Source organism: Ranitomeya variabilis, chromosome 6 (genome assembly GCF_051348905.1).
Source record: "Ranitomeya variabilis isolate aRanVar5 chromosome 6, aRanVar5.hap1, whole genome shotgun sequence".
NCBI classification, from domain to species: Eukaryota; Metazoa; Chordata; class Amphibia; order Anura; family Dendrobatidae; genus Ranitomeya; species Ranitomeya variabilis.
The window spans coordinates 158,146,447-158,169,012 of record NC_135237.1 but is presented as its reverse complement, the minus strand read 5'-3'; the positions used below and the strand labels follow the sequence as shown (position 1 = coordinate 158,169,012).

General features: G+C 46.2%; 2 protein-coding genes across 6 annotated transcripts in view; one reads left to right on the top strand and one right to left on the bottom strand.

Annotated features, from left to right (window-relative positions):
• The window catches only part of COA1 (cytochrome c oxidase assembly factor 1), a 154,151-nt gene extending 133,567 nt beyond the window's left edge, over positions 1 to 20,584 (bottom strand). For 2 of the 4 annotated variants that reach the window (XM_077269163.1, XM_077269164.1), the window contains exons 1-2: positions 20,330 to 20,584; positions 16,354 to 16,413 (exon numbers count right to left, since the gene is read on the bottom strand). The gene's annotated coding sequence lies outside the window, so the exon portion shown is untranslated. The remainder of the gene's footprint in view (positions 1 to 16,353; positions 16,414 to 20,329) is intronic. The other 2 variants (XM_077269160.1, XM_077269161.1) reach the window with 1 other exon arrangement.
• Positions 20,585 to 20,725: 141 nt separating this feature from the next.
• The window catches only part of BLVRA (biliverdin reductase A), a 42,549-nt gene continuing 40,708 nt past the window's right edge, over positions 20,726 to 22,566 (top strand). The window contains exon 1 of one of the 2 annotated variants that reach the window (XM_077269156.1): positions 20,726 to 20,798. The gene's annotated coding sequence lies outside the window, so the exon portion shown is untranslated. Of the gene's footprint in view, positions 21,083 to 22,566 lie in introns of both variants that reach the window. The other variant, XM_077269157.1, reaches the window with a different exon arrangement.

Genomic DNA, 22,566 nt, shown 5'->3' with positions numbered 1-22,566 from the left:
AGCATCATTCCAACTCCAGACCTCCGTGGGATATTAGTTGGGATTTACATTGATCATTTTTAGGTTTTATTGTTCTCAACACATTCTACTATGTAATGGGTAAAGATTTACAACTGGAATATTTCATTCAGTGATATCTAGGAGGTGGGATTTTAGTGTTCCCTTTATTTTTTTGAGCAGTGTAGTTTGTGTCATGCAGACCGACTCCTGCAACTGATCTTGCGGAAGAACAGGCAATAAGCACATCATCACTATTAAAGGGAATGTGCATCATAGCTTAGGGAGCAGACTGCCGTCATACACTCCTAGAATGTTTCCCTTTACCCACTCTATCACCAGATTTAGCATGTTTTTAGAGATTCTGATTACAGCGATGTATCACTTACTCGGCTGCTTGGTGCAGTTTTGATAAAATCCGTTTTCTCTGTTGTTGATCTAGCAGTTTTCTGAATGCTGAGTTCTGTATAACCCCGCCCACACCACTGATTGGCAGCTTTCTGTGTACACTGTTTGTTATCAGAAAACTGACAATCAGTGGTAGGGGCGGGATAAACAGAGCAGGAGGACTAGGTGGCAGAAGAACTCTAGTCTAGTCCTGTAATAATAATCTGCTGCTGATAAAACACTGATTTTATTGATGCAACACACAGCCTAAAATATCATGCTGCTCTTGGATTACATAGCAAAAAAGTATGCTAACCACTATATATTTTTTTTTATTTAAAGGGCTGTTATCTTCTGCAGGAGATATCCATTCCGTGCCTCCCAGTTTCTTGCCACTGGTACTGTGCACTCTCCAGAGATGGACTGAAGGAAGCTGGATTTGAAGCTAACATTGTGCTCCAGCAATCTGGGCCAGCTTCAGAGCAGATCTTACCAGCTCTATTGGAAAGAGCTTGTAGTCACTGTGCATTTTTGGTCACAACTGCTGAACGCTTTGTTGGGGTTTCCATTGGGATCCTTGAAAACATAATGCCGACGGAAGCTCTGATGAAGTCCCTCACTATTATAAAGCCTATGGCATCACACTGAAGTCTATGAAGTCTTCCGCTCTTAAGATCATGCACACTGCGTCTCTTTGAAGCCGGCAGGCGTACACCCAGCTTCAAGGGATCAATGATGTGAGGGGAAGAAGCCTCGCACATGCTTGAGATAAGCATGGCGCTAGCGATTACATAAGTTATAGATGGCACATATAAGTGGGCCACCTAGTTTGGGGACACCAACGCAGTGCAGTGCTGATCAGCTTTTTTTTCTCATGTCGACTAGGCACGAGAAAAAGTTTGCAGCATGCTGTGAGTTGCTGTGCAAATCTGATCACACTCACCCATTCAATGCTATTGGTGCGTGGAAAACATTGGACTGCACTCGAATGACATTCAAGTGCAGTTCAATTACCATGGACTCACAGAATGGAGAAATTTTGTTCTCCATCTTGTCCTCACTTGTGCTATGATTTTCTCCTTTGAGAGAACTGGATCGCACTAAGCAGATCAGATTGATCAGTGGAGGGTGATGGGTGTGAGGCCGCTACCGATTTAATACTGGTCACCTATCCTAATAAAACGTCAATATCATAAGGCTGGAAAACCCTAATAAGACTCTTTTCACACTGTGGGGTTTCATTAGTATATGCCTATTGGAGGTGGGCATCGAGACCTAGTCCACTAAGTGTACGCTCATCTCACAATAATTGTTTAGTCTACACAGGCTGTCGATCACATGATGAATGAGCAAAACACTTGTTTATCAGGTGAAATGATCTTTTGCGGTGTACAAGAAGATTATTGTTCTAGGCAGCACATCTTGCTCAAATCTGGGAAAAATTAAGAAATGTGTGGATGAGGTTTCAGGTACTACAAAAAGCTTCATTTTTTGTGACAAAACTGTGCAGAAAAAAAAGTCACACAGAAATGCAGCAAATACTTATTGTTCTCGGCAGCATAAGTCTTGTTTACAGAGGATGACGCGGACGGTGTGCTGCCGAGAGCGATGATCTTTTGGGAAAACCATAAGATCATTTCACCTAATGAATGAGTGTTTTGCTTGTTCATCAGGTGACCAACAGCCTGATTAGACTGAAAGATTATCCTAGGAACCCTGGTTAGTAGGCGAGCAATGACCTGTCGCATTGCTTGCAGTGCTATAGCACCTGTGGAGGCAGTGACTCCTGGTGACATCATTACTAGAATGTTACCATCCCTAATATAAGCCAGATACATCTAGAATCAGTTCTCCTCAGCATTGTATCGCCATTCTAACGTTCTCTACAGTAAGAGTTCCGAGCCCAAACAACCTGATGGATAAGTGGCAGAAAATGACAATTCTACATAAATGACTGGAGTCAGTAATCTCTGCATAAGTTACATAATTGAGATCTATCATTTACTGTATGTGCATGCAATAGACTCCCCCAGACCCCCAATACATGAAACCCCCCAATCATATCGCATCCTGCATGCTTTCTAGAGAATTACAAAATCCAGGAGGTAGAAAAACGAGGTGACTACTGACATCTAGTGGACAGTACACAAAAATCATAAAAAAGGGAGACTACGATCTTCTATCCTGCAGGATTAAGTAAAAAAGAAAGTATTTGTTAAACGGCTAAAGTTTTTAAGCAAGGAAGTCTATGGATGCCAAAGTCCGCCAGAGCCTCCATTTCACATATAGTGAAGAGCAAAAGGGTAAGGCTATGTTCACACTTTGCGTTTTTTGCTGCGGATCCGCAGCGGATTTGCCTCTGCGGATCCGCAGCAGTTTTCCATGCAGGGTACAGTACAATGTTACCCTATGGAAAACAAAAACCGCTGTGCCCACTTTGCTTTTTTCCTCTGGAAAATCAGCGCGGATTTTCTGCGGAAAAAAAGAAGTAGCATGTCTATTCTTTCGGCGGATTCCGCAACGGTTTACCACCTGCACCAATAGGAAAGTGCATTTGGAAAACCGCAGTGGAATCCGCAGTAGAAACCGCACAAAAAACCGCAGGGAAAAGCACCGCGGTTTTGCACTGCGGTTTTGGCAAATCCGCTGCGGAAAAATCCGCAGCAAATTCCGCAAAGTGTGAACAAGCCCTAACAATGTTTTGAACTTTTGACTTTCATGCTCCATATCTCACCATCAAATACTGCTTTGAACTTGAGACTGCCATCATTTTAAAGACAATCATCTGACCTGCTTCTAATTAGCATAGGATTAGTTATGCAGATTCTCGTCACGTCACTTCATTGTTATGGTTTTGCTGCTAAAGATCTTACTTTTGATTTGTATTATTGTGTTAGTATCTTGTAAATGCACCTTTGGCTTTCAGCACTGCCTGACTCCTGGCCACGCTCCCGGGTCAGATTCAAGCATGTGTTGATCGAAATTTGACCTCGGGTCTCGTCTACACATTCCCAAAGTTGGTGCATACTGGTCGCCTCACTACGGTATGTATACAGTGAGTCCATCCAGCAAGCAATAGATGCTACTGAGCATGCGCCAGCGCCATTTGCTCAAGTTCATTTTTTTTTTCAAAGCCAACACTATTAACTGCATTATGTAAAATAGTGGGCAGATCACTGAAGCATCAGTGACCTCTCAGAAGCCATCAGCATGAATACCTAATCAGAGCACTACATGAATCCCCCCCACAGGCCGCCCCAGAGCACGAGCATATCATTAACTGAAAATAAAGATTAAAGAACAACCACAAGACGGATTTCATCACCCAGGTATCATTTAAATCAGTACACCGGCGCCAACCTGACACTGTCTGTAGGTGACTGTGCACAATCCTGCTGACAGGTTCCCTTTAACCCCTTTCCGACATGTGCTGTAATAATACACACGTCATATTCCCCGTTTGTTGTGGGCTCCGGCGCTGAGTCCGCACCTTTCCAGCACATGACAGCTGACCTATACAGCGGATATGTGCCCACAACAGCCACGGGTGGATCCACCCGTGGCTGTTAATTAGTTAAATGCCACTGTCAATCTCAGACAGCGGCATTTAACTTGCGCTTACAGGAAGGATGTCACTGGCACCATGCATCAGTGACCCCGTAAGATGATCGAGGGTCGACGATGGGTCGGCATGACAACCAGAGGTCTGCAGCAGACCTCTGTGGTTGTCAATTTCCAGATTGCTATGAGCATCTCCCCACGGTCGGAGCTCATAGCAAGTGAGTATTTCTGCTACACACAGGTGATCTGATCATCGCCTGTGTGTAGCAGAGGGGATCAAAGTACTGCAGCTTCTAGTCTCCCATGGAGAAAAAGTACAAAAAGAGTCTTTAAAAAAAAAAAAAAAAAATATATATATATATATATATATATATATATATATATATATACCGTACTTTCCGGCGTATAAGACGACTGGGCGTATAAGACGACCCCCCAACTTTACCAGTTAAAATATAAAATCTTCTTAAAAGTCGGGGGTCTTCTTATACACCCTATGTCGTCTTATAGGGCCGGTGAATATGTGCCTTTTTTTTGGGGGGGGGAGTGGTCCTGATGACGACGAGGGGGCGTCTCACAGGAAAGTGAGTATCCCCCATTACCTCATCATAGCGCTGCAGCGTGGGGTCTCTGTGCTGGGAGCGGCGGCTGCTGTGCTGTGCTGTGGCGGCTCCTCTTCTGCAGTGTGGGGCCTCTGGTGCTGTGGGGCGGCGGCGGCGGCGTATCTTCATGCAGTCGGGGCTCCTCCGGCATCTCCCTAAAGCTCGGAGGCCCCGCGGCGCTGGCAGCTCCATCGGTACAATGCGGTGGCCTCCGGGAAAATGGCCGCTGCTCAGATTCAGACCTCGTCCCGAGATCTCGGGACACGAGATCTGAATCTGAGCAGCGGCCATTTTCCCGGAGGCCACCGCATTGTACCGATGGAGCTGCCAGCGCCGCGGGGCCTCCGAGCTTTAAGGAGATGCCGGAGGAGCCCCGACTGCATGAAGATACGCCGCCGCCCCACAGCACCAGAGGCCCCACACTGCAGAAGAGGAGCCGCCGCCCCACAGCACAGCAGCCGCCGCGCCCAGCACAGAGACCCCACGCTGCAGCGCTATGATGAGGTAATGGGGGATACTCACTTTCCTGTGAGACGCCCCCTCGTCGTCATCAGGACCACTCCCCCCCCACCCACCCACCATATACACCCGGCGTACAAGGCGATACCCGGCGTATAAGACGACCCCCGACTTTTAAGAAGATTTTCAGGGGTTAAAAAGTCTTCTTATACGCCGGAAAATACGGTATATATATATATAAAAGTTCAAATCACCCCCCTTTCGCCCCATTCAAAATAAAACAATAAAAAAAATTGAAACATACACATATATGGTATCGCCGTATTCAGAATTACCTGATCTATCAATATAAAAAAATTAACCTGATCGCTCAATGGCGTAACGAGAAAAAAATTAAAAATGCCAGAATTACGTTTTTGATCACCGCTACATTGCAATAAAATGCAATAACGGGTGACCAAAGGATCGTATCTACACCAAAATTGTGTCAATAAAAACGCCAGCTCGGAGTGCAAATAAATAAGCCCTCACCCAAACCGAGATCACGAAAAATGGAGACGCTATAGGCCTCAGAAAATGTTTTGTTTTTTTTTTTTTTTTACAAATTTTGGATTTTTTTTCACCACTTAACTAAAAATGAACCTAGACATGTTTGGTGTCTATGAACGCGCAATGACCTGGAGAATTATAATGGCAGGTCAGTTTTAGCATTTGGTGAACATGATAAAAAAAAAAGACAAAAAAAACAAACTGGAATTGCACTTTTTTTTGCAATTTCCCCGCACTTGGAATTTGTTTCCGTTTTTCAGTACACGATATGCTAAAAACAATGGTGTTGTTCAAAAGTACAACTTGTCCCACAAAAATCAAGCCCTCACATGGCCATATTGACCGAAAAATAAAAAAAGTTATGGCTCTGTGAAGGGGACAAAAAACGAAAACACAAAAACGGAAAATGGCCTGGGGGTTAAGGGGTTGAAGGGAATCTGTCACCACATTTGACCTATGTATACTATTAATATGGACACACAAGTTATAGACAGCTGAAAACAGTCCTCCCTATGTGTCTAATATCAGATGCCTTGTTGTTGATAAGTAAACTTTTATCACTTTATATAAATGACCTCTTCCAGGCTATGAGAAGGATGGTGCTTCGAACAACTCTGCCTCCAGAGCTTATTTTACATGAAGGGAGAGTTACCAGTGTGAGACAAGTAACTAACACAGAACAGGAGAAATTAAATTTGTCTTCTTGCAAACACGTTAAGCTACTCTCTCAGCTCTGCAGTGAGAGCAGGAGAGCAAAGAGTGGCCATTACACATCACACTGGTAAATCCCCTTCATGTATAATAACCTCTGGAGGAAAAGTTATCTTCCAGGCACCATGCTCCCCACAGCCGGGAAGAGATTATTTATATTAAGTGATAAAAGATAATTTATCCACAAGGCATCTGATGAGACACACAGGGAGGACTGTGTAGATAGGTCAAATGTGGTGACAGATTCCCTTTAAATGGAAGCCATAAACCATAGTGTGAACATAGCCTTAAAGGGAACCTGTCATGTCCCCAAATGCTAGTAACCTGCAGATATGGGGTTAGTCTGCTTTTAACCACTTACTGCCATTGGACGGAATAGTACGTCCGATGGCAGTATCCCCCACTTTGATGTGGGCTCCGTCGGTGAGCCCGCATCAAACCCGGGACATCAGCTGTTTTGAACAGCTGACATGTGCCCGCAATAGGCGTGGGTGGAATCGCGATCCACTGGCACCTATTAACTAGTTAAATGCCGCTGTCATACTCTGACAGCAGCATTTAATAAGCGATTAAATGATTGGGGGTCATTGATGCGTCGGCTTGACAACCAGAGGTCTCCTTGAGACCTCTATGGTTATTGATGCCGGACTGCTATGAGCACCCCACCCTTGGGTCGGCCCTCATAGCAAGTCTGTAATTCTGCTACATAGAGGCAATCTGAGCATCGCCTCTATGTAGCAGAGCCGATATGTAGCAGAGCCGATAAAGGTGTGGTAGCTTCTAGCCTCCGATGGAGACTACTGAAGCATGCCAAAAGTAAAAAAAAAGTTTTTTAAAATATGAAAAAAATTAAAAAATATAAAAGTTCAAATCACCCCCCTTTTGCCCCATTCAAAATAAAACGATAAAAAAAAAAAATCAAACCTTTACATATTTGGTATCGCTGCGTTCAGAATCGCCAGATCAATCAATAAAAAAAAGATTAACCTGATCGCTAAACGACGTAGTGATGAAAAAAGTCAAAACGCCAGAATTACATTTTTTTGGTCGCCGCGACATTGCATTAAAATAACAAAAGAACGTATCTGCACAAAAATGGTATAATTAAAAGCCCTCACCCAACCCCAGATCACGAAAAATGGAGACACTACAGGTATCGCAAAATTGCGCAATTTTTATTTTCTTTTTAGCAAAGTTTGGAATATTTTTTCACCACTAAGATAAAAAAGAACCTAGACATGTTTGGTGTCTATGAACTCGTAATGACCTGGAGAATCATAATGGCAGGTCAGTTTTAGCATTCAGTGAACCTAGCAAAAAGCAAAACAAAAAAAGTATTTGCAATTTCACCGCACTTGGAAATATTTTCCCGTTTTCTAGTACATGACATGGTAAAACTAATGGTGTCGTTCAAAAGTACAACTTGTCCCGCAAAAAATAAGCCCTCACATGGCCATATTGATGGAAAATAAAAAAGTTATGGCTCTGGGAAGGAAGGGAGCGAAAACCAAAAATGCAAAACCGAAAAAAGCTCCGGGGGTTAAGTGTTGTAAAGCCGTGTGGCCGCTACACTAAAAGATTGGCACCCGGAGGAAATGAGCTTTATTACTCCGGCTTTCAGTCGGGTTTGGGGTGCAGCTTCAGTCACTGCTCACTGTCAGCTATAAGTACAGAAGGCCAGCAATGGAACTGAGTTCAAAGTCAGTCCAAGATTTCATATTTGAGTCTCCTTCAGCCTCATTCACTTAAAAAGCTACTTATAGCAGGGAAGGACACATCAATGGTGGAACCTGTGCAGCCGCACAGGGGCCCAGGAGGAAAGGGGGCCCATTTTAACCTCCACAGTAAATGGAACGGTGCATTATGATAAGCCACTGGACTGCAAAGGCCCATATATTGTTCTTGTACAGAAGTCCTCTTTTGTCTGTGTCCACCATTGACTTCTAGAGAACGTCTGAATAACGTTTTTCAAGTGTTTTAACAGGAGCTGCCGACAAAAATTCCGACCATAACGTAATGTGAATGAGATCTTGTGCTGGCAATACGTGTTTGGCAACAAGAGTAGGTCTCCATAATTGTTTGGCAATACACATTAGACGCCTATTTTTTTTTCTCTCTCTCTCTCTATATATACAGTGGGTATGGAAAGTATTAAGACATCTTTAAATTTTTCACTCTTTTTTTCATTGCAGCCATTTGGTAAATTCAAAAAAGTTAATTTTTTTCTCATTAATGTCCACTCTGCACCCCATCTTGACTGAAAATAAAAGAAATGTAGAAATTTTTGCAAATGTATTAAAAAAGAAAAACTGAAATATCACATGGTCATAAGTATTCAGACCCTTTGCTCAGTATTGAGTAGAAGCACCCTTTGAGCTAGTAGAGCCATGAGTCTTCTTGGGAATGATGCAACAAGTTTTTCACACCTGGATTTGGGGATCCTCTGCCATTCTTCCTTGCAGATCCTCTCCAGTTCCCTCAGGTTGGATGGTGAGCGTTGGTGGACAGCCATTTTCAGGTCTCTCCAGAGATGCTCAATTGGATTTAGGTCAGGGCTTTATCTGGGCCAGTCAAGAATGGTCACTGAGTTGTTCTGAAGCCACTCCTTTGTTATTTTAGCTGTGTGCTTAGGGTCATTGTCTTATTGTAAGGTGAACCTTCGGCCAAGTCTGAGGTCCAGAGCACTCTGGAAGAGTTTTTCATCCAGGATATCTCTGTACTTGGCCGCTTTCATGTTTCCTTCAATGGCAACCAGTTGTCCTGTCCCTGCAGCTGAAAATCACCCCCATAGCATGATGCTGCCACCCTCATGTTTCACTGTTGGGATTGTATTGGGCAGGTGATGAGCAGTGCCTGGTTTTCTCCACACATACAGCTTAGAATTATCACCAAAAAGGTCTATCTTCGTTTCATAACACCAGAGAATCTTATTTCTCATAGTCTAGGAGTCCTTCCTGTGTTTTTTTTTAGCAAACTCTATGTGGGCTTTCATATATCTTGCACTGAGGAGAGGCTTCCGTCGGGCCACTCTGCCATAAAGGCCTGACTGGCGGAGGGCTGCAGTGATAGTTGACTTTGTGGAACTTTCTCCCATCTCCCTACTGCATCTCTGGAGCTCAGACACAGTGATCTTGGGGTTCTTCTTTACCTCTCTCACCAAGGCTCTTCTACCACGATTGCTCAGTTTGGCTGGACGGCCAGGTCTAGGAAGACTTCTGGTGGTCCCTAAATTCTTCCATTTAAGGATTAGAGAGGCCACTGTGCTCTTAGGAACCTTGAGTACCGCAGAAATTCTGTTGTAGCCTTGGCCAGATCTGTGCCTTGCCACAATTCTGTCTCTGAGCTCCTTGGCCAGTTCCTTTGACCTCATGATTCTCATTTGATCTGACTTGCACTGTGAGCTGTGAGGTATTATATAGACAGGTGTGTGCCTTTCCAAATCAAGTCCTGTCAGTTTAATTAAACACAAAATTTTAAAAACAACTAAGGGCGCTGCACTAAGACTTAGGTACATTTGCAGCAAATAATTGGACAAAACCACCTAATTTGTCCAGTGTAAATTATTCTAAAAAGAAAAAATATAGAAAAATGTATATATTTGCGCTAAAAGGACCCAATGATGTTTAAGGTGCTATTAATAAGAAGATCTGTTGTTCAAAACACTATATTTACTGTTAGTTTACCAATTACCTTTATCTGGATGAATGCAGCGTATGTACAACAGCTCTGTTATCCGAAAAAGGTCCTTGTAGGCGTGTATCCTGATGTCCACAAAAAGAATCTTGAGCAGTCTTCCTGAGGAAGGAATCAGTTGATTCCGAAACGCGTCGGATTGGATTTTGGTCCTAGGTGCACTCCGTAAGCCAGTCACGTTAAGTATCACGTGACCGTGACATCACGCATGGTCCTGCAGCTTCTCTGCACCTTGCCGGCAAATATTATCAGAATACGCGGACTCCTGCCCAGATGCCAGGAGCATTGGAGCTCAATATAGGAGGTAAAGGGTGCCTGTCACCGGCCGGGACAGGAACACAAAAAACCCCCCCTCTTATTAATATTGTGAACGGACACTTGCCAGACTGCTCAAGATTCTTTTTGTGGACATCAGGATACACTCCTACAAGGACCTTTTTCGGATAACAGAGCTGTTGTACATAGTTTAATTAAACACAGCTGGACTCCAGTGAAGGAGTAGAACCATCTCCAGGAGGATCACAAGGAAATGGACAGCATGTGACTTAAATATGAGTGTCTGAGCAAAGGGTCTGAATACTTATGACCATGTGATATTTCAGTTTTTCTTTTTTAATAAATTTGCAAAAATGTCTACATTTCTTATTTTTTTCAGTCAAGATGGGGTGCAGAGTGGACATTAATGAGAAAAAAATAAACTTTTTTGAATGTACCAAATGGCTGCAATGAAACAAAGAGTGAAAAATGTAAAGGAGTCTGAATACTTTCCGTACCCACTGTAAAATTTTTTCTCATATAAAGTATACCTCATTTCTATGATAACTAATTAACTATTGCTGCAGAGTTTACTCTTTAATTACCTGGAATCACAGCCATATATATATAGGCAAATATAAAAAAACTGATTCTTCACTATGACATGTAATGGCATCTTCAGAATGGACACAACATTCGCTTAGTTATTAAAGGGAACCTGTCACCCCCCAGGCATTTGTAACTAAAAGAGCCACCTTGCGCAGCACTAATGCTGCATGCTGACAAGGTGGCTCTTTTAGTTTGGGTCCCTGGCACTGCTGCAATAATCGCTTCTGAAATTTGTCCCTCGTACCTTGAAATCGCCACGGGGCACGTCTTTCCCCCCTAATCCAGACGCACCACAGCAGTCACTCCGGGCCTCCGTGCGCCGCCTCCTCTTCCTTCATTAGCGTTCCCGGCGCCTGCACTGTTATTTTTTTTTTTCGGGCATGCGCAGTTGTGCTGCCCTTCGAACTTACAACGCTATTGAAGGAAGACGAGGCGGCGCCCGGCGCGCAGAGTCCATGAGTGATGGCTGTGAGGCGTCTGGATTAGGGGGGAAAGACCAGCCCCCGAGGCGATTTCAAGGTATGAGTGACAAATTTCAAAAACGATTATTTCAGCAGTGCCAGGAAAAAGAACTAAAGGAGCCACCTTGTCAGAGTGCAGCATTAGTGCTGCACAAGGTGGCTCTTTTAGTTACAAACGCCTGGGATGGGGGGGGGTGACAGGTTCCCTTTAAAAGTCTCAGGCCAAGTTCACATTGTATTTTACCGTCATGTCAGTGGCTCTGTAGGGACTTACATCTGAAGCCGTGGAAAACGGGCTTGGAGTGCAGGCATTGACGGGCCATTGACTTTAATAATCCAGCACACCTTTACATTATGAACGGCGTGAACAATACCGGTCTCGATGAATCGGGGCTGCAGTCTATATTCATAAAAAAACAGGTAATAACAGGTGCATGTTCTACCTATGGAAAATCATGTATAGAAAACATGTGTGGCTGAATGAGGTCTAAGATTGGGGCACAAATGCAGCAGGTGGAACTTATATGAAGAGGTCTGAAGCATGGGGAATAATGGTGTGAGGAACCTACTGCACTAAACACACAGGGAACAGGGGCACTAAGGTAGGGGGTGCTTGTTAAAGGGCTTCAAAAGGATCTTTTTTTTTTTTCATCTTATCTGTTTTTTACCCCCCAGCATGGTATAAAACGCTGCGTCCTTTCCACTTTTTCGCTGCGGCCCACCTCGACTGTGAATGGGTCACAAATATTTCCAAATGTGTTGGATATTTGTTGGGTAAAAGCTGCAGCATGTGAACGCAACCTAAGGGTAGGACCAGATGGTATGGCCAAATTTCTGTCTATGATGGCCAACTGCTGCATGATGTAGTTACACAATTGTGCAGTAATTGGCCTCTTGTGGAAGTGGAGAGCTTAGTCCGCGCTGCCCCCACACTGTGTAGCTATAAGTGGGGAGCACCATGAGTCTGGCATTAAGAGGACACCTGGTGCAAAGTCACTTAGAGCAAAAAGATTGATTCATCACTGCATTTGCATCACTTTTTTGGAGTGAATACTAGTGATGAGCGAGTGCAGGCTCGAACTGGCCCACCGGAGAACCGGAGGATTCTCCAGTGGGCCCAGGCATTGACACCTGCTGGCATACTGGCCAGCAGCTGCATAGGGCCCCCACTGCTCCAGGGCCCCCCCCCGGCCGCCCTCCTTGAAGACGATACTCACCCTGCTCCAGCGATGGTCTCGGCGTCTGCAGCTCGTCCTGAATGAGCGGTCACGTGGTACCGCTCATTAAGGTCATGAATATGCGCATATTCATGACCTTAATGAGCGGTATCACATGACCGCTCACGCAGGAAGAAGGTGCTGCGCTGGGAGTCGGGAGTGGGACAGAGCAAGAGGGATGTCGGCGCGGCCGTGCAGTGTGGGACAGGTGAGTATGAGGGACGGGGGGATGAAGGAGGACATAAGCCGGCGCGCCATGCAAGATGGGAGCAGGAGCGGGGGGTGGAGAGATAAGCCATGCATGGGGGGGATATGAGCCATGCATACGGGGGGGGGGGGGAATATGAGCCATGCATACAAGGGGGGGAATATGAGCCAAGCATACGGGGGGAATATGAGCTGAGCATACAGGAGGGGGAATATGAGCCATGCATACAGGGGGGGAATATGAGCCATGCATACAGGAGGGGGAAAATGAGCCATGCATACAGGAGGGGGAATATGAGCCATGCATACAGGGGGGGGGGGGTATGAGCCATGCATACGGGGGGGAATATGAGCCATGCATACAGGAAGGGGAATATGAGCCATGCATACAGGAAGGGGAAAATGAGCCATGCATACAGGAAGGGGAATATGAGCCATGCATACAGGGGGGGGAATATGAGCCATGCATACAGGGGGGGGGGGGGTATGAGCCATGCATACAGGAAGGGGAATATGAGCCATGCATACAGGAAGGGGAATATGAGTCATGCATACAGGGGGAGGAATATGAGCCATGAATACAGGGGTGGGGGGGAATATGAGCCATGCATACAGGGGGGGGGAATATGAGCCAAGCATACGGGGGGGGGAATATGAGCCATGCATACAGGGGGGAATATGAGCCATGCATACAGGAGGGGGAATATGAGCCATGCATACAGGGGGGGGTATGAGCCATGCATACAGGGGGGGGGGGGAATATGAGCCATGCATACAGGGGGGGGGGTATGAGCCATGCATACGGGGGGGGGGGAATATGAGCCATGCATACAGGGGGGGAATATGAGCCATGCATACAGGGGGGGAATATGAGCCATGCATACAGGGGGGAATATGAGCCATGCATACAGGGGGGGAATATGAGCCATGCATACAGGGGGGGGGAAATATGAGCCAAGCATACGGGGGGGGGAATATGAGCCATGCATACAGGGGGGAATATGAGCCATGCATACAGGAGGGGGAATATGAGCCATGCATACAGGGGGGGGGTTTGAGCCATGCATACAGGGGGGGGGGAATATGAGCCATGCATACAGGGGGGGGGGTATGAGCCATGCATACGGGGGGGGGGGGAATATGAGCCATGCATACAAGGGGGGAATATGAGCCATGCATACAGGGGGGGAATATGAGCCATGCATACAGGGGGGAATATGAGCCATGCATACAGGGGGGGAATATGAGCCATACATACAGGGGGGGGGAAATATGAGCCATGCATACAGGAGGGGGAATATGAGCCATGCATACAGGGGGGGAATATGAGCCATGCATACAGGAGGGGGAATATGAGCCATGCATACAGGAGGGGGGATATGAGCCATGCATATGGGATGGGAGGGAGATGAGCCATGCATACAGGAGGGGGGGGGGTCATTATTCAGTATTGAGCATCATGTGGTATCATTATACAGTATGGAGAACTGTGTGTCGCCATTATACAGTATTGAGCATCATGTGTGGCCGTTATACAGTATGGAGCATCATGTGTGGCCAATGGACATTATACAGTATGGAGCATCATGTGTGGCCGTTATACAGTATGGAGCATCATTTGTGGCCATTATACAGTATTAAGCATCATGTGGGATCATTATACAGTATGGAGAACTGTGTGTGGCCGTTATACAGTATGGAGCACTATGTGTGGCCATTATACAGTATGGAGCACTGTGTGGCCATTATACAGTATGGAGCACTGTGTGGCCATTATACACTATGGAGCATCATGTGTGGCCATTATACACTATGGAGCATCATGTTTGGCCATTATACAGTATGGAAAACTGTGTGTGGCCATTATACAGTATGGAGCATCATGTGTGGTGGCCGTTATACAGTATTGAGCATCATGTGTGGCCATTATACAGTATGGAACACTGTGTGGCCATATTTTTGTTTGCTTATAATTATTGATATAAAACAGTGTGATCAGCAGTGCTAAATGGCTGTGGTTGGGACGTGGATATGGGTGTGACTAGTTGTGAAATGGGTGTGGTCAGAGGTGTGGCCTAAAATTTGCCGCGGCACACTACGGGCGCCGCAAACTTTATACCTCCTTCCCTTCTTCAAAAGTTGGGAGGTATGGTACCGCATTTGCCAGATCACGGCAAGTGCCGCAAATCCCATAGGGAATAAATGAGGCCGAACGCAGTGTTGCTGTAAGTGATCCGTTACGCGGCAGATGCAGAATAACTGCCCAATCTGCTGCAAAAGGCGACTTTCACATCAGCGATTCTTGCCAAAGTCACTGCCTATAGTGTCATACTCACCAAAGGGGGAGGCAGCACTAAAAGTGCCTAGGGCAGCAGAAACTCTAAATACGGCCCTGGGGGGCTACATTATATTCTGTGGGGGGACTGCATTATACTCAGGGTACTACATTATATTATGGGGGGCTACATCATACTATATGAGGGGTTACAGTATACTCTATGGGGGGCTGCATTATATTCTGTGGTGGGGCTGCATTATTCTCTCAGGGGACTACATTATATTATGGGGGGCTACATCATACTATGTGAGGGGGCTACAGTATACTCTATGGGGGGGCTGCATTATATTCTGTGGTGGAACTGCATTCTCTCAGGGGACTACATTATATTCTGTGGTGGGGACTGCGTCATACCTGAGGGGGTTGCATTATATTTTGTGGGGTGCTGCATTATATTCTATGAGAGGGGACCGCATTATATTTTATGAGGGGGCTACCCCAACCCTTGCTACATAATTAAGACGTGAACTACTTTATATTATACCCTGATATTAGCGCTTTTTACTGCACAATTGGTGGTCTTGTATCTATTTCTATGTAGCTACATAGTGGGCCCCAAGAATGATTTTCTCTGGTGGGCCCAAGGTGCTCCAGTCCGACGCTGAGCGAGTGTACTCGTTGTTCGGGTTTCCCAGAGCACGCTTGGGTGGTCTCCGAGTATTTGTGACTGCTTGAAGATTTAGTTTTCCTTGCCGCAGCTGCATGATTTGCAGGTACTAGACAGCTTGATTACATGTGAGGATTCCCTAGTAACCAGGCAACCCCCACATGTACTCAGCCTGGCTAATAGCTGTAAATCATGCAGCTGAGTCAACAAAAACTAAATCTCCGAGTAGTCACAAATACTCGGAGAAAACCTGAGCAAGGAGCACACTCGCTCATCACTAGTGATCCTTTTTTATTTAAGCCTTTTTTCAAGTTTTCTTTTGTGGTTTAGTTTTTTGATTTATACGTCAATGTGGCTTTTCTAGACGTTTTATACTAACTCCTGAAATGAAACTTTTTTTTTTTTAAAAAGTCACAAAAATTGGAACAAATCTACTCCACCCCCTCTCCCTGGAATGATTTTCTGCACGTCAGCTTTTTTGGAGCTTTTTTTTTGCAATGTTTTCATGATAAAACTAGTTAAAGATATTTTGGACTTTGCGTAAAATTCAGGAATCACGTGCGCCAAGTTGATGAATATGTCGCAAAAAAGTCAGAGAAAATCACAAGTCAAAATAGAAAAGTGACTTAAACAAATACAAATGATGAATCGGGCCCAAAGTATTCTAGAATTAACAGGGTGGTCTGAAAATTTTACCTACCTGAGGAATAGTTTTAAAGGGGTTTTCCAGCATTAACTCTTTGTACACTTAGGTTTTGGCCTGTGAATAAATAGGAAAGTCAATGTTAATTACTTAAAGGGGTTTTCCACTACTAATTTAACCCCCTTTTATGTGTCCTAACTCTTCCTAATAATCAGTTTTCTAACATACTGCTATTACCTGCCCTGCTCCTGTAAACTCATCTGTGTGGGTCATATAATCCTCTGTTATGAATGATGCAGCCACTGCTACTTCCGATCGGTGGGGGTGCGACTACGTCTCAGTGAGTGACACCAGTCTGAGCATGCTCAGATCATACTCTTCTTCTCTGGCTGGATCCTGCTGATGCTTTGGAGCGCCGTCCCATCAGCTGACAATTGCGTAACACAGGGCTTGTCAGCTGAAGTGACCGTACTTCAAAGCTTCAGCAGAGTCAGTCTGCACCAAACATGACTAAGCTCAGGTCAGGCTTTGCTCTCCTCCTCTGCCTAGATCCAGAAGAAATTTCTCATGCTGCCAGCGGTGGGGTCAGTAAGGTTACCGTAGTTCATAGCCGATGAACTCCGGTCACCTTACAGACGTCACCACCCTTTACTGCAGGCGTGTTCTCATGCTACTGTCAGCCTGTTCCGGCTGGCGTGCTGAGCAGTCACTCATGTCACCACTCAACACACCATCCGGATGTAGCAGAGTTGGGAGTTCAATGTGGGATGGATTTACAGTGGAATATTTGATGTGTTAAAGGTAATAAATGGATAAATGAGGGCGGGGGAGCACTTTGTACAAATGAAGGACTTCTCTCAGTGTGCTATTTTTGCATCTTATAGATGCCTCTCCATTACTAACCCCTGAGCTTGACGTCATGTACTGCCAAAGAAAATGGGAAAAAAACGCTTTATAATGTACAGTATATATGAAATATTCATCTGCAAAATTGCTATGAAAAATACAGTAAAAAAGAAGGTACTTAGCGCATAGATTGGCCAATATATGTGAGCCCAACTGCCATGTCAAGGCGTCCTTCAAAGTTCAGAGATGACATATCAGGGACAGGGACCCAACTTTGAAAGACGACTTGACATGGCAGTTGGGCTCACATATATTGACCAATCTATGCGCTAAGTACCTTCTTTTTTACTGTATTGTTCATAGCAATTTTGCAGATGAATATTTCATATATACATTCTAGTGTTTTTTTCCTTTTTTCCCATTTTCTATGGCAGTAATGCCGTTTCAATGTTCTAGAGTAATCATTCTTGGTAATTCATGGTGCAACATTATAGTTTTTCCAGTTGTACGTTTTTTGGTTGGCACCTGTTTACACTAGCACCGGAGACATCAAGAAACGTGACTACATTGGACCTGCGTGTCAACATTCTGGGTAATAAATTGGTGAGCGAGGAAGTATTTATTGTCTTTATTTATGTCTTTCTATGTTTTTCAGGTACCATTTTAAGGACTACTTCGAGTTCATTGGAATTACTTCGGACCAGCATTTTTTTTTTCAAATAAATTGGTGAACAAGGAATATTGTGAGGGAGTCTTTATTCAAATAGAATGGTTTTTTTTGTGCTTTTAATTTTTTTTTTATTACAGGGATAGTAATGAGGGTGTCTGATAGACTCCTCTCCAATACTAACCCCAGGGGTTGAAGGCAGATTTGATTTTTGACAAATTACAGCTGTCGTCAACCCCAACTACCATTAACCCCATTGTCAGGGCAATCGGGTTGGGAAGAGCCAGGGAAAGCACCAGAATTGGCACATCTAATGTGATGAGCCAATTCTGGGGCAGCTGCAGGATTGTATTTTTAGGGGGAAGGCGTCGAGCCTCTCTGAGGCCTGCGCACTTCAGTACTTTGCTCTGCCCTCAACAGGGCAGACAAAGTACGCCTGCGCCGGAGCCACAGCGTGAAGACAAGAAGAGGACGTCATCATAAGAAGATAGGGGGCCCCGGACCGGACCTGAGACACCCATCGGACCGGACCGCAGCGGGAACGCCCCTGGGTGAGTATAATATATCCTCTTTTTCTCATCTTTCAGGATACATCGGTGGCCTATCTACAGCATTCCAGAATGCTGTAGATAAGCCCCTGATGCCGGTGGCCTTAGCTCACCTTCGATTTTGGGGGTGACAGGTTCCCTTTAATCCATGTACAGTAAACTACAAACGCACGGCACTAATTATATATATCAAGGATATTTATCTACTCCGTATCTATCTATCTGTATCTTTGCACATCTAATAACAAATCAAAGAGACAAAAAAGCATGCGGTAAAAATGCAAGTGAGCTGAGGTGCGGGATTCATCTGAAATTTCAGCTGCGTGAAAACCTGAATAAACACTGCTTGTGGGAACATACCCTAAGGCTGTGTGCACATGTTCAGGGTTTCCGCTATAAACCGCGAAAAAAACGCATACATTGAGCATCCTATTATTACAATGCAATCTGCACTTTTGGTGCTCATGTTGCGTTATTTTCCTCAGCGGAACCGCATTCCGAAAAAAAAACGCGGCAAGTTAATTCTTTGTGCGGAATCGCGGGGATTCCGCACACATAGGAATGCATTGATCGGCTTACTTTCCGCATGTGGCTATGCCCACCATGCGGGAAGTAAGCGGATCAAGTGCGGTTGGTACCCAGGGTGGAGGAGAGCAGACTCTCCTCCAGGCCCAGAGAACCATATCCTGTGTAAAAAAAAAAAAAAAAGAATTAAAATAAAAAATCGTGATATTCTCACCTTCCGGCGGCCCCCGCAGCCTTCCCGCTCATCGCGATGCTCCCGTTCCCAGTAATGCTTTTGCAGCAATGACCTGTGATGACGTAGCACTCTCACGAGATGCTACGTCATCTGGGGTCATTGCTGCGAGGCATTATTGGGAACGGGAGCATCGGGAGGAGCGGGAACGCTGCGGGGGCCGCCGGAAGGTGAGAATATCACGATTTATTTTTTTAAATTATTTTTAACATTAGATCTTTTTCTATTGATGTTGCATAGGCAGCATCAATAGTAAAAAGTTGGTCACACTTGTCAAACACTATGTTTGACAAGTGTGACCAACCTGTCAATCAGTTCTCCAAGCGATGCTACAGATCGCTTGGAAAACGCTAGTGTTTAGTGGGAAAATGCATGCCAATTCCACATGCGTTTTACCAGCGTCAGTTGCGGAATTGCCTCGGAAATTTCTGCGGCAATTCTGGACTTGTGCACATAGCCTTAGGCTACGTTCCCATGATGAGTATTTGGTGAGTTTTTGATGTTGCAGCTTTTCTGCACCAATTAGCTACATTAGGTTGCTTCTGTTTTTTTTTCCATTGCATTTCTTTTCATGTGTTGTCTCTAGTGGCGTGTCATACTTTAAATAAAGCTGCTTTGTTTTTTATACTTCCTGGTATTTGGCTTTGTCAAAACTCTTAGCCTCTCACCCAGCCAAATCAGATCTCATACTTTGCCCTGACGAGGGGCGATACCTCGAAACACTGTGTCTACAAATTGTCTTTGTCATGTGACAACTGACAAGGCTCCTTAAAGGGTCGATATTCACTTGTAGGATCGCTACTTCCAACTGGTGGCGCTAGAGCTCTAGTCCTCTTCCTCTATGAAGACGAAGAGGCGATTTGCACATTTCATTTCCCAGAGGAGCATTGCATGGCCTATAAGTCTCCTCATCCTGGCATGTCACTCTCCACAGACACCTTACCCCTTGGACTCACAACTTTACTGCTAGTAATGGGCAGATTTACGTGCGTCTTTAGTGCTTTTCTGAATTTTATGCAATTCCATGGGGGAAATCTGCACATAAAACTCAGCGCACCACAAGAGAAATGGACGTGGCTGATCTCAGACACGGACCGCAGACAGTTTACACTGAGCACAAGGAGGGCAGGAGATTTCTACAAGTGCCATTTGCAGCAGAAACACCGCCTTGCTGCATGGATCCATAGCCAGACCGCACCTCGCACGGCCACTCACTGTGTGCTGCTGCTGCTGCAGATCCCGGCGCTTCTTTGAAGGTCGCAACTTTATTTACACGTAGAACGGTTCGGCCATTGCTGATAAGGGCATCTGCCAGGGCGGCGCCCACTCCCAACACTCCCGACAACGCCCTTAGCTACGACAGGAAGATTTCACACATCCCAGAGCCTGGATTCATTAATAGACGTCTCTATGCCGAAGATAATAAACACATGACGTATAACTAACAAGTTAGGCGCTATCCGTCCCAAAAGAAAAATGGCGGCTGTGTGCGCGCAGTGTGATGACGACATGACGCCGTTATCCAATCACAGCTCTCCCTCCTTGTGTGCCGGTGTCGCTCAGCTAGGGGCTGACATGACAGGCGGGAACGCGCACTGTAGTGCACGGGATTGGCTCCAGTGCGCGCTCCCGAGCGTCATCCGAGAACTTTATTCTGGACAGCGGCTGCTGGTGGTGCAGGGAGGTGAGCGCTGCTCGGACGGCGGCACAGACGGGACCTGCTGCCGGGTACCGGGGTGGGGACACCTGTTATTGCTGAGCACTGAGGGGTCACACTGCACGGTGTGTGTTCTCCACGGGCTGAGGTTTTGGCCCCAGTGTCAGACCTGTTCTGCAGCTTTCTCCCCCGTGTTCTCGGTGTCACACTGACCGTCCCCAGTGGCTGATTCCTCTCCCTCCGTGTCCGGGCATTACATGGTCGGTCCGCGCCCCCGTGACTGCCCCTAGACCCCCGCTATTGGGCTTTAGGTGAGTTTTGGACATTTGTCTATTTTCTGTGCCCAATAGTTCCGTCAAAGTGAATTTCTAGAAATCCGCAGCCACCGCGCTTGTTTTTTCCTCAGCATAAACTGACCTGCGGGTTTTCTCTGCTGATTTTTTCCCAGAAACACATCGCAAACCCATGTAATTTGCACGTCTGTATAAAAAACAAAACGGCTTAATTTAAAACATAACAAACAAACAAAAAATACTAAAAATACTATAAAATCACTTAAATCAATGAAAAAAAGTAACCTAATTTACTTAATAGATGCAGAAATTCTGCAACATCAAAATCATGGGAACCTGAGATCGACCTAGAGACGGGAATGTGGCGCTCTGTCCCCGGGCATCCACTTATGTAACATCAGGCCTGGGCGGGCACGGTCCTCGCTCCTAGTCTGTTTTCAGGTTGGCGGTGCGGCAAACATTGGATCAGTAAATCAGCCCCACTCTGGTCAATTACTTCTCTCTCTATTTCCCATTATACACAGATTTATTTCTGCATCGGCACATACCTGGAGCTACTTCCTACTAGAAGCATTACTCTTATGGAAGAATGGTTTGTAATAAGCTGCAGTATGGAGGCACCAGGTGACGCAGCATGGAGTTTCCATAGCCCGTAGTATATAGTAGATTGTGCCCCCCTTACATTTTGTGGGCACCTGGGGAAGGGGTGAGGCAGCAGATGCTGGGAGGAGGCAGCACGGACAGTGAGGTACCGGATGCAGGGAGGAGGCAGCAGGGACAGTGAGGCACCAGATGCTGGGAGGAGGCAGCACGGACAGTGAGGTACCAGATGCAGGGAGGAGGCAGCAGGGACAGTGAGGCACCAGATGCAGGGAGGAGGCAGCACGGACAGTGAGGCACCGGATGCAGGGAGGAGGCAGCAGGGACAGTGAGGCACCGGATGCAGGAAGGAGGCAGCAGGGACAGTGAGGCACCGGGTGCAGGGACGAGGCAGCAGGGACAGTGAGGCACCGGGTGCAGGGAGGAGGCAGCAGGGACAGTGAGGCACCGGGTGCAGGGAGGAGGCAGCAGGGACAGTGAGGCACCGGGTGCAGGGACGAGGCAGCAGGGACAGTGAGGCACCGGGTACAGGGAGGAGGCAGCAGGGACAGTGAGGTACCGGATGCAGGGAGGAGGCAGCAGGGACAGTGAGGCACCAGATGCTGGGAGGAGGCAGCACGGACAGTGAGGTACCAGATGCAGGGAGGAGGCAGCAGGGACAGTGAGGCACCAGATGCAGGGAGGAGGCAGCACGGACAGTGAGGCACCGGATGCAGGGAGGAGGCAGCAGGGACAGTGAGGCACCGGATGCAGGAAGGAGGCAGCAGGGACAGTGAGGCACCGGGTGCAGGGACGAGGCAGCAGGGACAGTGAGGCACCGGGTGCAGGGAGGAGGCAGCAGGGACAGTGAGGCACCGGGTGCAGGGAGGAGGCAGCAGGGACAGTGAGGCACCGGGTGCAGG